A 16306-nucleotide genomic window follows, 5' to 3' on the forward strand; every position below is an offset into this window, starting at 1 on the left:
CAGATGGAGATCAGAGCGTTAATGATGTAAAGAGAAAAGTTTGGTTTTAGATGCATTAAAAGTAACCAGCCACCTCTTTCCCCATTGTACCACGTGCTCAAGATCAAAGGAGAGAGAATCAGATAGAACTTGGTCGCTTATGGTCGTTGATGTGCCACTGTAGTGTCATCAGCATCAATGTTTACGAATAATGTAAGGATGTGATCTGGAAAATCATTAATGTAAATCAGAAAGAGAGTTGGGCCAGGACGGACCTCTGAGGGACTCCACCATTAATACTGTGAGATTCTGATTTCTGCCTATCAACCACTACTCTTATGAACCTATAAGAGAGAAATTATTTAATAATTGAGAAGACATTTCCAGCTATACCGTAGCTGGAGATCTTCTAAAGTAACCCTTTATGCCACACTATCAAAAGCTTTTCATATGACAAGAGCAATCACCCTAGAAAGGAGGCCTCCGACGAGAGATTCGCTAATCCTATGTAACTGTAAGCACATCTGTTTAAGATCTAGCAGAACGGAAACCATATTTTATGTCACTAAGGTTATTTTTGCTGAGATGTTGACTACTTCTCTATTTAACACAGATTCTTACTCATGATGCACAGGATACTTATTAGTCTGTACTGAGAGGGAGATGACCGATCACCTGAGTTCTTAAATACAGGTCATACTGATGACATTTTCCATAGGACAACGCTTAAATAGCTTTGTAAGTATGGGCGCTAGTTCTGGTTGAAGCTTTTTCAACACTATAATTGGAATTCCGTCAGGGCCAGTTGCTTTACTGGAATCAAGGTTTTTGATTAGCTTGGCAACATCATGTACATATATTTGTATATCACATGGCGTGTTTTCTGATACAGGAGGAAATATTGGGGGTTGGCGGCCTTGGTCGCAAAGGTTAGAATTAGCTGCAAAGTTCTTGGCAAATAACTTGGCTTTCTCTGATGCTGATGAGATTTCCTCAAGTCCATTAATAATAGTTGGGATAGAGCACACACACATCTGTTCAGGATTCTGTCTGTTTTTTGCCAAAACTGATAGGAACCAAGCCGCTGCTCAGCAACTTTGGACTTGATGGTCTGAACATACAAATCTCTCGCGTTGTTTATTACTTTTTTTACAGTAATTGCTGGCAGTGCTAAAAGTGGCTTCGTCTCAGTACATCTATTACGTTGGAAGCAATGGAAAAAGTGATTTCTGTGCGCAATGACAGCAGCACATTCGGGCGAGAACCACGGCTAGTTGTAAGGATTTTGCTGGAACTTTTTCGATGGTATGAAACGGGCTATACCTACAATTCACCATTCAGTCAGGTCTGATATTATAGACTTGTCATTATATGGATGTTAAACTTTTTACAGGTGGCCCAATAGAAATATTTACATACTTTTTTTATGTCGTGTTGTATATTATTCCGCCTAATAGAACCTTATAACTGCATCTTAAGTGGCGTGTTTAGCGATAAAATACTTTTTGAAATTAATGCAACAGAATCACCGACCGACAAACAAGGCTTCTTACAGAGATGTGAGGTTGTAGTTAGTTAAAATAATATTAATATTTGAAACACGTTCTTAATATCGTTTTACTCAATCGATATTAATTCTTTTTTTTTTTGTCTGAAAATTTCTTCAAATTGTTCCCAGAAAAGAAGAAACGTTTTAAAAATAATTTTCATCTCTAATTTGAATTTTAATGGATATTAAGTGAGGTCACATTTAAGCAATTGCAACAATTTTGTATCGACAAATCCGTTTCGATCTTAGCAAGCTTTTTGTAAAATTCTATGAAAGTCTCATAGTGAACAATGAGTCCAAATACAATATAGACATCAACGCAGACTGAAAAACCGGTTACAAGAATGCTTACATAATACTCACACGCAATATATATATATATATATATATATATATATATATATATATATATATATATATATCGGTAATTGATCGTTATTTTAATTTTATACATCGTTATTCTCATATAATTTCAGATGCCGATTGTTATAATCACAAGTTGGATTCAGAATTATTTGGTTTCATTTTTTTATGGTTATATGAGTATGTGCAATGGTGCTTAATTTGTTTTTCACCTTTTACGTTTTATCATGAACATTAAAAAAAGACACTCCTCCAAATTATCAAATATATATATAGTATTATATTTTTAGTAAAATAATAACTGAATTGTGTTCGTATATGGTTATGGGGAAAATACTGTTGGAGAACCATGAATTTAATAATTGCTTTTTGAAATCTCAATAGTTTTGTAAATATTTGGTAAACAACTGATGATCCACTTTTACTATTTCACAATCTGAGTTAATATTCGATGTATATGTTTCACTGCTAAATAGAACCCCTTTTGCATTGCATTTGTTTATTTTCCAACTGTTGTATTGGCAGTTTTTGGATTTATTATACCTATAAATTTAGACTGCTCTTTTCTTTTTCATAAACGCTTACAATTTTCTTTAGACTATATATGTGTGTATATATATGTACATATGTATGTATATATATGTATATATATGCGTGTATATATATGTGTATATATATATATGTGTGTATATATATATGTGTGTATATATATGCGTGTGTATATATATATATATGCGTGTGCATATATACGTGTATATATACACAGATATATATATATATACATACGCACATATGTGCATATATATGCATGTATATATATGTGTGTATGTATATATATATATATACATATATATATACATACACACACATATAGTGTATACCTACCATAAATAATAACGATAAAATATGTTTCGCTAATACTCTTCTAATACGTTCATACTCTACATTTATCTTATAGTGTAGATAGAAGCTCTTTCTTTTAATATTAACTTATAATTTGAAAGTAACGAACATTCCTTTACTTTTTAACATACGTCTCGCTCGGCGGACATCTTCGTCTTTTATTATCTCTGGATGCTTGCAATTTTCCTTTACCGATTGAAATCCTAATTTATATTCTTGGTGTACATTCTGACCTTGATTGAAAAGTGTCCACCTTGGAGAAAGATTGGTTCATCTTTCCGATCCAATGATCATTCCTTTGTCAAACGGCATTAAATCTTATGGCTTTCACATCTAAACTACCATGGTTTTACCGTCACTTTTATACTACCTCTACTTCTTATGATGTGTAAATGAAAGCCAACCGAGTCTATTTCTATAAGTAGAAAGTATCAAAGAGCGTGTTGCTGCTGTCTCAAATATTTAGTGGTGAATTAATGACACTGGCCGCCATACCCACCGCCAAATATCAAGCACGAAAGAAACTGTCGGAGAATTTTGAAAAGTGCATTTATCCATCCGAGATCGGGAATGTAGACGGACTTTAATCCGAATTACTTTATGCGTTGGACAACGACCACCGCCTGCGTTCAGCTGGTTGATGTTGAATTAAGATTAATTGGAGAAACACTTGGAATTGTAAAAGATCTCATATTTGAACCACTCGAACACTTTCTAGAAGTGGAGCTAGGACGGCCGACCGGTAATAATGGGATCGCATCTTTTACGGTAACAACTATCAACAGCATCTTAGAATATTAATTATAGGTGACAGCTATCGTTGCAGCATAATCGCGTCGACACACCGATTCTTTTTATGTCACAGAAGTTAAGCAACGTGTAGTCTGACCAGAACAAGATGGGTGCCCATTTGGGAATGCTAGGTGTTGTGTGTCATCTTTCTGTGACACGGATATACATTTGGCTGGAGATCGCTTGTCAAATTAATATTTCCTGTAAACTTCCTCCGAAGTAGAGCATACAAATGGCTAATATCAAACCAGGTATTACCGGTTCGTGACAGCTATGAAAAACGTTCTGTTAAAAAAGGTGTGATAATATTCAATGCAGAAAATAAAAGGAAAGAAGAAAATATAATAGTTTTATCGGAGCTTTCTTTTGGGGGGGGGGGAGGGCATGCTATGCAGGACAGGAACGTGTATGTACTAATCAAAGTGAGGTTCAAAAAGCAACACTATCTAAACAATTCCTCTCCTATTACACTAAATCGTCAAAGTCAATTACGAACGTTTGTTGTGTATACCTGATTTAGAAAGACTTAGTCCTCTTTCGAACAGGCATTTTGTCATATTTTACTCTCGTAGAATCGTAGGTAAGTACAAACGTAAGGTGCTTCAGTAAGGTGCCGCAAAGATTTCCAGGAAATGCATGAAAGACATGTTGATATGATATTAAACAAATACTTGATCAACCATTGTCAGTTTGTGTCGTAGTTCTACAAGTCAAATATGACCTTCTTTCTGGCGATGTCAGTTCAAATGATTCACAAGAAAGCGTCAAGTCACATAAGGAGAACTGTTATAAGGAGAACTGTTATCCCGAAATAAAATACTAAAATTTTGCGTCTAGTTTTACTTTAATTCTTCTACTTCTAACCTTTTCTTCTACTTCATCTTCTGCGTTTTTCTTCTATTTTTACTTTATTTTCCTCTGTTATTTCTTCTATTTTTTTATATTCTTCCGCTCTTACTTCCTTTGTTTACATTCCCTTTCTCTTGATGATTAGGAATCGTGTCTCATCGTAACAGTTCAAATTGCGCTACAAATCAGTCCTCACATAACCGTACGCATGCATGCACGAAGAGACCCTCTACAGTATAATCGAGAGTTCACATATTTCAGGGGTATTTTCTTAACCGTAAAAAAGCATGCGACAACAAAAGGCAACCAGTGCTTTTCCACATAATCATGAGACTGTCGGATCTTCAGTCTAATCGAAGGACTATTTGCAACAAAATTTACGATAATATTTCGTGTCAGAGGCTGTTGGCCAGAAGTAAGTTAAAACTTATTTATTTTACTATATTGGATCAGAAGCCATTTCTCATTACAAGTCAAGTCTGGAGAAGTCGGAAACTGGTTTAGGTGGCAATAATCCAGCTTTGCAGTAGGCTTTTCCTACTTCAATTCCTTTGATACAAGAAAATCCGATTCAGACGCCTAGAATTTTGCAATATCGGATACTCACTCTTGATTTTTAAGTATTCCGACATTCAGATTTTCTGCCGATTTTTGTGTATGAAAAAATCCAACTACGTCTATAGCATTCTGAAGAATCCAACTCCGATTCCTTCCAAAATCTCCGGTTTCCTCTGACAGACTCTGCAACTGAAAAATCGTGCTTGGTTAAGTAATCTGACATTCACACACAGGCACACATACACAGGCACACACACACACACATACACGTGCATTCAAAATAAAATCTGAAATAAGTCGTTCTAAGTCCTTTTCTGTTCAGGTATAGCTGATTAATACCGTTGGTACAACATACATATCTATCATGCCGAAAACTGGCAATAAATAAATAAAGATCAACATTTTAAGTTTCTGTTAAATCATTATCATTATTATTATATTATTGTGTTCGTCTATCGATCGATCTGTTGGTCGGTTATACATAAGTTTTAAATGACATTTTAGATGATTTCACGTATATCGATCGCGACGTCAGTGTGTCACGTTTAAGTCCTAAATATTCCTTTAATAAATAAACGCGGAAAAATGAATGGCCGTAGCTTAATAATATTTTTTGTATTTATCTCGATACTTAATAAAACAAAGTCGATTTTCCCGTATCACTTTCACATAGGAAAACATTGAAGCAATTCCTATGCAAATCGTTCACATTCACCATTTCCAGATAATACTGCAGCGTGTTTTCACACATACTTTGTCACTGTTTAATAAATATTACAATCAATCCTCTTCGCCTTACTCTCCGAAATACGTTATTTCACACAGATAGTAGCAAATATTTCACCATCATAAAATTAAGTCTTCCCACAGAACCCGAATCACCAGGTATTTTTATTCATAGTCATACATAGCCACATTTCACCGAAAAATTATTCGCCTTTTTCAATAATTATTTTATGCATATTACGTTAGACAGAGAGTTTCACACGTCTGTAGAAAAAAATAAAGCTACTAGAAGATATACCATAGCGAATTATCGGAACAGCGAATTGCTGAAAACCGTTGAACTAACAAGCCAGTCGAGCTGATACAACCGAAGCAGGGAATAAATCAGACAATTCTAAAGAACACATGCCATTATAGTATATGTAGAAAAAAACTGAGACCAGCAACATCAGATTTGTAATAAAGAGGATGTGGATAGGGGGGAAATAGTGAGGACCAAATAAATAACAGATATACGCCTGAACCTTAACAATAACCCTGAAATGAAAGAGATTTACCAGCCGAATTATGACAATAGTACATAATACAGAGTCTGATAATAAAGATAATATCTAAGTTGAAATTTCATGAACTTCATTAATGAATACCGTATTAAATAGAATGGAACGTAAAACGTAGTATCTGTTTTGTCCTCGATCAAGAAGGGATAGGTCCTTCTAGACTGAGGTAATTTTTATTTTTGTCTCTATCCACAGTGAGATTTTAGGTGTTGCATTTCCCCACATTAAAAAACGATCTTTAATCTCTGCCTGTCCTTGTGAGGAAGTAGGTAAATATAGGACTGCATTAAGCTTGATCGGCCGTAAAACAAAACTAAACCAGATTAAACTTCAAAGGACTATATTTACGACTGACAATAATGCCTCTGAAAACAAAAATATTAAATGTTTAAGAAGGAAATGGTTTAAGATAAATCTGCGATATGAAGTCAGGTAAAAGAAAAAAAACTGGGTTTTTTTTCGGTTTCTCATAAAATCACTCGTTGGCTGTTATTTGTGCAATTGAAGCGATGTCTTGCAATTAAGGTGTACATGACTAACTTTCACCAAGAAACGGAGGAACAGCATTTGACAAAGTAGAAATTTCAAGAAGAATCTGCACGTTTTCGTGTGGATTTAAGGTTTGTATTTTTATAGAAAAGTGATTTGGAAATGTCTACTAGCCAGATTTTATCGCTTTTCGTTGCATATAACATTCATTCAAAGTGGAAAATACTCGTAGTTTTCAACGAAGGGAAATTTTCTTTCTAGCAAGAGTAATAACATCCCCATTTCTATTATCATTATTATTATTATTATTATTATTATTAAATGGTTTTTATTTCATTTGTCCGTCTAAATTTTTATGATGAGATATATTTCAGAAACTGATTTTCAGTATTTACTTTAACAGTGTGTAAAGTTAGTTAGTAAGTTATGAAAATATATATGGTAAAATTCCCAGGTTTCATTTCCGTAAGAATTGACGAGTCCTTAGGGAAATGAAGAGCGGAAATTCATAATTTACATTATTTTACATTATATTTGGCTGAATAGTTTGCTAGAGACCGCAAAGGTCAAATCTTTTGAACTTTGACCCTTTGGCAGCCAATTCTTTGCCAAAAACCGATGTAAAAGCTTGCCCTATGTCTAAATACATTTTATGTAAAATTCCAAATGTTTAGACGAAAACTTGGCTAAGTAATTTGGTAGAGACCGCAGAGGTCAATTTTATTTAACTTTCACCCTAATTTTGACTCCTTAACATTTATTGTTTTGGGCTCAAATCAAATGAAAAAGTTAGATCCATATCCAAGGACCTACATCTAACATTACAAGTGTTTAGACCCAAATTGGCGGAAGAGTTTGATTGAGTTTTCAAAGGTCAAATCGTTAAACTTTGGCCCTTTGACTGCCAAATTTCCGATCAAAAAGATTTCCCTAAATCTCAGTACCCGTTATGTCAAATCTCGAGTCTGTAGACTGAAAATTGACAGAGTAGTTTGTAGGGAAATGTACACACACACACACACATATATATATATATATATATATATATATATATATATATATATATATATATATATATATATATCAGTGGGGGTCACCGCTTGTCGAGAATAAGGTTTAATGAGTTTCGGATAAATTGGTAGACAACACAGTGATGATCGGTAATAGTAGAAAAGAAGGTCAAACGTATTTATAAATTTAACTTAAAACAATGTGTTTTTAAAGGTGCTCAATACAAGGTAGAGCTCTATCCATTTATTACCTAAACATCTGGTTTGTTTTACGTTCCAGGAATTCTGCTTACGCTTCCTCAGAGTCAAACACAATTATGAGCATAAAAACGTTGATAATGGGTAGATAAGGAAAACAAACTAAATATCAGAGACAATAACAAATAAAAAGAAAAGACATTCGAAGCTCGGAAAATTTTAAACCTTCAGCATTCGAATGCAGTCTGGGTTACTTCTAAGGGAGAAGAGAATTCTAATGAGTACACAGCATATTACTATCGCTTTAACAGTGAAGATTGACTTTCTTGATTTGCTTCTTTTTTACTTTTACTGTCTCTATTTCCCCCATAAACCAAAACCAATATGAAAAATGCCAGTGTATTTCCTTACAAATACACATACAAATACTAATAATTCATTGTTAATATATAGCATATAGACACGAATATAAATATATATATATATATATATATATATGTGTATGTGTGTGTGTGCGTTTCAACATACATACACAAATGTATTTAATATGGTTATAGAAAAAAAGAAGCAACCTTGGTGGAAGTTAATGTCTACAATGATGGTGGGGCAAACAGAGCTGAAAGGGAGAAGATGATGAACTACCAAAGTCTTGTGCAATATGAAACTAAGCTGGAATCCTGGGAAGATCGCCATCATTCGAGTAATTATAGAATCAACCGGACTCATAGAAACGAATTTCCAAATATTTTTGGCAAATATACCCGGTGAACCAAGTGCAAGAGGAATGCTATTTAACTTGATGGACGGTTAGAATCTTTAATATATCTCTCGGTTGGCATGTATGAAATAGCTAGTGAATATCAGCAAGTCCTGGGAACCTACCATGAAAAATGGTAAAAATAAGTTATACACCACTTATTATTATCATACAATTCCTACAGCTGTATAGCTAGAAAATGGGCCTTTTAAACCTGACGTAGTGATTATATTACAAAAGGGAGGAAATCTAAGTTTTTTGTTGAAGTCAGTGTCTCCAATGATGCTGGCTTAAACAGAACTGAGCGGAAGAAGATAACAAACTACCAAAATCTTAAGTATGATATGAAAAGAAACTAGAATCTTAGGAAGATCTCTATTTCAGTAATCATAACAACTCAACTCATGAAAAAGCATTTGAAAAATTACCAGGCAAATATACCCAGTGAACCATGTGCCAGAGATATATAAACAATTGCACGGTAAGAATCCTAAAACAAAAACTCTCGAATTAGGTGAATATCTGGCATCCTATAAAAAGCCCCATTCACAGCAAAAACTAAAAGAAAATTAAAAAAAAAAAAAGGAGATAAAGTTCTGTTTTAAATAATTAAAGATTTAGAAAAACGAAAATCTTTTCCATTATATTTATTCAATCTTTCTATTTTTTAATTATTCAGTGTATCAACAATACGATGCTATTAATCCAGGAAATCTTTACACTATTTTAAATCAATAGTCATTAATTAGTTCTATTATCGACGTGTTGCTTATTGAAACACTTTTTTAATTATCTTCAATAAAATGAAATGAACAATTTTAATACACGATTCCTTGTTTTATGTTTGTATGTTAATTGCAAATAAAACGAACCACAAAGACTTCAAATTCTTTTAGAGATTTTCGTTTGAAGGCCACTCATTTTAAATCCCATTGATTCTATTTGTATGTAATTGGTTTCATAATTTCGTCATAGTAATAAATATAGGACTTCAGAAATATACCAAAAACAAAACAACATAAAGGTTACTTTTTCTATTACCATTCGAGAATATATAAACTTGTTTATCGTTGACTAATGGTAGGGTAGCTTAGACTTCGAAATCTAGATAGTTAAAATAAAATAATACAACCGGTAAAAGAATTCGTATTAAATGTTCAGATGAAATGAAGAATCGTAAATACGCACAAAAAAGAAAATATTCGAATTTTTGTTCGAAATTTTACCTTGAAAAACGTTATTCCCGCCGATTTGGGGAGTTAAAACGTGGCCTCCGTTATAAAGATGGCCGGCCAGCTGAAAAAATGACGTCATCGCCGAGATCCCAACAATCAAGACATGTGGAACTCTTAGACTGTCAATAATGAACAGTAATTTTTACAGACAGCGTTACAAAACTTCAAAATTGGATTAAAATAAAGAAATAAAGAAAGAACACGATGATTTATACTGAAACTCATCTAATATTAATAATAAAAAAATGATTAAAAAAACACAAGTTGTTTGTTTAAGTATATTATAAGCAATTGAATATTTCGTTGTATTATAGATTTTAAAGATTAGAATGCGTTCTTTAATTACTTATAAATTACATTTTAAAAAAGTGAAGGAACACGATTTGATTTGAAATAAACTTGAAGTTTATTTAATATAATTAAATGAAAATTATGCATGTAAGATTATGAATATTTGAAGCAGACCACAAGCAAAACATTTGATATGAGTTAAGACAATAAACAAATATTAAAATTGAACTATTTTTTTAATCAAAATGAACAATATTTTTTTAAAATCAAAATGAATATTTTTTAATCAAAATGAACAATATTTTTTTTTAAATCAAAATGAATATTTTTTAATCAAAATATTTTTTAATCAAAATGAACCACAATATTTTTTCAAAATCAAAAACAATATTTTTAATAAATTCATGAAATATTGCACAGTAAAAAAATAATTAACCTAAAGAAAAAATCATGTTTCTTATTTAAGATTATTTCACCACATAACAAAAATAACATGCAAAATCATTTTTTATATCCATATTTTCAGTTTGTTAAAATACGTGGGTTTGTATTACTGTACACATAGATTCGAAAAAGTTGTCAAAAAACAAATATATAACAAATAAATGTTATCAAAGGCAAGATAAATTACTTTTCTACCAAAATGGATATAATTTTGGTGTTTTTATTCAATGTTAACATGTTTATTCAGCTCGAAAAACATGCAGTGTTTACCGATGCATTCGAAAATTCCAGATGGCGTCTGATTCTCTCTTTAACACGGTAAGTTTGGGGAAAGGTGTTATAAATACAAAACCGGATAAAATACTGTTAAAAACTCGCTCAATATATGTTACCGTGACATAGGATGACATATATTCGGCGGGTTTTTAATAGTATTTTGTATAGTTTTTATTTATCACACCTTATCCCAAACTTACCGTGTTAAAGAGAGAATCAGACGCCATCTTGAATTTTCGAATACATCGGTAAACACTATGTTTTTCAAGCTGAATAAACATGTTACATTGAATAAAAACACGAAAAATATTTGGTAGAAAAGTAACATATTGCCTTTGATAACATTTATTTGTTATATATTTGTTTTTTGACAAGTTTTTCGAATCTATGTGTACAGTAATACAAACCCAATTACGTTAATGAAATGAATTGTAAGACCACGAGTGAACGCGCGTTTTTTTTAGTTTAGCTTCATATATATATATATATATATATATATATATATATATATATATATATATAAAATAAGTATTTTTAAATTTTATCTTTCTAGCTTTAAAAAAAAGTTTTAAAATTTTATCAGCCGACATAATTTATTTTTAAATATTGAAAAATTTCAATAAAATTAATTTTTGCTAGATTTTTAAAACATGTGTGTCAACAGCTTAAAAAATCGTCTCTTCAAAAGAACGTGTTTTAAAGAGTCGATGTTGTCTCGCATTTTCATTAGTTTTGTATGCTGTAAAAAAAATTTTTTTTTAATATTAACAATTTATTTGTAGCTTCTTCTTTTGAATGGTAAAAAATTTAGGATGATAATATTGAATTAAATTATAGTTACATCGCGTTAAATACAGGGGGAGCACGTTAAAACTTACTTTGCTGAATGGAGATGGTGTAAAATCTTTTTTTTTTTTTTACTGCATTATAATTCTTTATCTTTCGGAAATGAAAATACTGTCACTTTTTGGTCCTTTACGATAATTTCCTCAGCAATTTGGAACGATGCACCGTGAAGGCATTTTAATAAAAAAAAGAAATATTACACTGACTTCAAGACGTTACGAGTTACGAGTGACTACCGGTGTCAAGCAACTAAGGACTATCCGTGATGACGTCAGCAGATTAAATTATTTTTGCCCACCGGCCATCTTGTCTTTTAAGACGGTCTTGGTTAAAATCATTCACGTACAGTTTAAAAGATTAAAAACAAATTTCTGAACAACAGTTTTTCTCTTCTTACCCCAGCATTGCTTTTATCTGTCTCTGATTTCCTCGTACCACTTGAGTTAAACTCTGACTGCGCAGAAGTGCGGTTGGATAAATTATGCACTCTTGACTATACTCTCTTACTTGTACATATATCTTATCAGAAGGTGACCATTGTTTTCATAGAGAGACCCAGTTTATTTATAAAACTTTTCCACAAAATCCACAATGTCAGTTGTTTTTGCCTGTATTTAAATGAGTCTTAAAAATCAGACGTCACCGCAAGAAAATATTCTAATTCTTGATTAAGAATATTTAGTCAATCACAAATTATAATAAAAAAAAATAAAAATAAAAATAAATAAAAAAACATTGAACAAAAAAGCGTGAGTAGTTGTCGGGTTACGGAAATTAAATTGCGGATTTAAAGTTGCAAATTTAAATTAGAATTGAGGCAATCCATTTCAATTGAATCAGCCGAAAGGAACGTCGACGCTGAACGGAATTTGCATAGAATCGACTTACATTAATGATTGCAGTTGAAGTGAAGCGAAATGCGGCACTTCTATCTACACTTCTATCTACACGTTTAGCGAGGAAAATGTTATTGCCGAACTAAACGTGTCATATCGATGGAAAGGCTGATTGTTTTATTAGAAGTAGATGCTGTTCTTATGTATTGACTTTGGATTGGATGACATCTTCAATCATAGCTTTTTTCAACCAATCAAAACTCAATAAATGTTCAGCTTGAAAAACATGATCGTATTATAAAAATTCAAGCATGCAGATTTATTTCTATTTTTCCAGCTTTGTCTTAACAAAAAAAACACACGTGTGTACGACACAATCCTGTCCGACATTTTGGAAGTGATGCGTGTGTGTGGGGGGGGGGTATTCGTATGCGTGTGTGTGTTTCCGTGTCTGCGTGAGTTTTGCGTTTGTGTTTCTGCGTATGTGAGTGTGTGTTGTGTTTTTCCCGTGTGTGTGTTTATTGAGTTTGTGCTTCCGTGTGTGCGCGCATATGTGTGTCTAACATACAAATCAATCTAATACATGCGTCAAACAGACTCAAGCACTGCAACGCGTAGCCGGGCGCGTACAGCTACATATTTTAGTTATCTTATGAGAGCATGTAAGCTAAAAAAAAAATTAATGAATAAAACTAATGTTACTTTTATGTCAACAGCGAAGACAGAATTATATTGATCGGGATATTTGATTTGAGATGAATTCATTTGAAAATAAATTAAATATTAATTTATACGACCGCAGATAATAATCAATTACTTTTTTTCAGTTTCATCATTAGGCGATCTCATTTTCAAAATAGATAAATGCGATAACGTGCAAACGAGTAGTAATTCTTATTATTATACAAATTTAAATGGTAAAGCGCCAACAAACAAAAAAACAAGGAGGTAGTTAACAAGAGTATGTATCTTAAAGTACAGAAATAATTTTTAGTCGGTGACTGTTTCTGAATTCGTCAAAGTAGTTCTGTTACAATTATCACTGTTCATAATTTCGTGAAGAGTCCATCGAGGGACACAATAAGGTAGATCAACATCTAAATTGCTAAATGCGACCATCTCTTCATTTATCTCTTGTATGTTACCATAAAAACGAGTTACTCTTACTTGAATCAATAATATAGTCTTTTGAAATACTGTATATATATTATATCCTTCATTTGCAGAATTATTTACAATAGTTCATAATTAATATATGATGCTATTCGTTTATAACGTGATTGCTTAATCCTTAACATGCCACGACTTCCGTTGATTTTAACATACTACGACTTCCGTTGATTTTAACATACTACGACTTCCGTTGATTACATGTTCCCGCCTGAATTTGGCGTTTATTAGTTGCTTATTCCCTTGCAATTGTTTTTTTATTAGTTATTAATTCCTGTGGCAATTGTGTAAAGGCCCGGAAAGGCTTAGCAAATGGAGGCAACGACAAATTCGTGGTTGGTTTAGATTCTCCCGCCCGGCAAGAATGTCACCTCTTACACTGTTAATTGTGTCCGATTAAGACACTGGTATCTCTAGATACAAAGAATAATTATTATTTAATTATAATTATATGTGTGCGTGCGCGTGTGTGTGTAGTATTGTTAATATTTATAATAATTAATTAGTTATCTATATATAGAGAGGGCCAAATGTGGGTGCGTCTCGCAAAAACTTACGAAAGGGCAACGGAACCTCACGAGATCGGTATCGTTTTAAAGCTCGACTCTTTGAACGACAAATATCGTAAAATTGGCCAAAAACATTAATTTCTTCGCCCTAAACTCGACCGTTTTGTACAAAGAGGGGTCGTGTTTTTGTCGACTTTCTAGCAAGCCATCATCTTTTCGATTGACTAGCTTTAATTTCAACGTTCCGAAATTCCAGTCGGGTGATGAAGACATCTACAAATACGTCACGTTTTTTTCCTCCTTCTCATTACGAGTTCGAGCCTGCCTGCTACCACTTTTTCCTCTCGCCACCCAAACTGCCTACTGTTGTTTCGCCCCCCCCCCCCGCTACTACCATTTTTTTTAATCTCTCCTTTCGGGGCTCCTTACTCGACCAAGGCAACGCCAAGAAAACCCTCTACTATAGCACTTTTTTTTAAAACACCTTTTAATTCTCCTCCCGGGGGTTCCTTACTACACCTCCACACACCTGGGCAACGCCGGGTGCACTCGCTAGTTGAACATAAAGGATAACATACAGAATCTATTTGAAAAATATTTGTAGACTAATTTTAAGGAAGGCAATTTAAAATAAACTAACTACAAAGAAGGCTCGTGTCATAAGCAAGAATTCAGAAAAGTGAGAAAGTGACTGATTGAATGGTCTGGCTCTTCCTATCTATCTCACTTTCTACTTTCGTTACATTAACGCACATTAACGACGTTACATTAATGCACATTAACGACGTTACATTAATGCACATTAACGTTACATTAACGCACGTTAACGACGTTACATTAATGCACATTAACGACGTTACATTAATGCACATTAACGACGTTACAAGGTGAAAATAGACTGATTGTTTCTATGCTTCTCATTCTTCCCTCCTGTTAACTGGATCACACTTTATTTTTATTGTTTTTAAGTTAATGCAAACGAAAGTTTAAAAAAAAAAAAACAAGGCCGATAGCCATTAGTCGTATGCTCTGGTGTAATAAATGAATGCGTGAATGTAGGATTGACATGAAATTCTTAAAGATAAACTAAAATGACCCAAAAATGGGCTGAAATGACTTAATTAAATAAAAAGTACATGATTAGAATGACTTTAATGAACTGAAGGATGAATTGAATTACCTTAAAAATGACTTGAATGCTTAAAAAATAACTGGAATACTTTAAAAATAACTTGAATGATCTGGAGAATGACTTGAATGGCTTTGAGACTGACTGGTTGTAAAGTGGGTGATCATTTTACATTAATTAATACAGAAAAGTGATCCCCTACTTTATATCACAAAGTTACAAACATAAGTATAGCATGTAGTAAGAACAGATACTATACTTTGATCTTGGCCAAAAGGCAAAGAAAAGCTTAAAAAGCTAAGAACAGCATCTATTAACAACAAACGTTTGATCTTAACCAAAAAGGCCAAGCACAAGTGTTACGGACAGACCGCCAAACCGACCGACTGAGTGACTTATAGAGTCGCTTGTACGTGACTAAAAACACTCCAACATACATACCATCACTTTAGCGAATTTCTTTATTTTTTATCTCTTTGTGTTTTTTTTTTAATTATTATTTAAATAGTTAAATAAATTGGTGGACTTTGCGAAGCAGACAAAGCTTGCAAAAGTACATAAATAAGAAACATTTTTCGTTATTTATATGGCCAATTTAATGCCAGAGAAGTGTAATCGATTAAGATATTTGATTCAGCCAAGAAAACTTAGACATGCGATTGAATGATTAAAATCAAAAACAAAAGTTATCAATGGACAATTAAATCCCAAGGCCACGAATGCGAATAAAGGTATATCCTTTTTTTTTAAAAAAGCAAAAAAAAACAAACAAAAAGAATTGAAAATGAAGACGAAATGAATGCGAAATGTCGAGTTGAAGAAATGAGCAAAGAACGT

At 32.8% G+C, this 16306-nt stretch overlaps 1 protein-coding gene and 1 pseudogene across 10 annotated transcripts in view; both read right to left on the reverse strand.

Annotated features, from left to right (window-relative positions):
* LOC145255699 (agrin-like) overlaps nt 1-16306 on the reverse strand; it is a 2182525-nt gene that overhangs the window by 2113251 nt on the left and 52968 nt on the right. The gene's annotated exons all lie outside the window — the stretch shown is intronic.
* LOC145255993 (U2 spliceosomal RNA) lies at nt 15624-15759 on the reverse strand (annotated as a pseudogene).

The sequence above is a fragment of the Euprymna scolopes genome, chromosome 31 (genome assembly GCF_053919585.1).
Source record: "Euprymna scolopes isolate OS-2025 chromosome 31, ASM5391958v1, whole genome shotgun sequence".
Taxonomy (NCBI): domain Eukaryota; kingdom Metazoa; phylum Mollusca; class Cephalopoda; order Sepiida; family Sepiolidae; genus Euprymna; species Euprymna scolopes.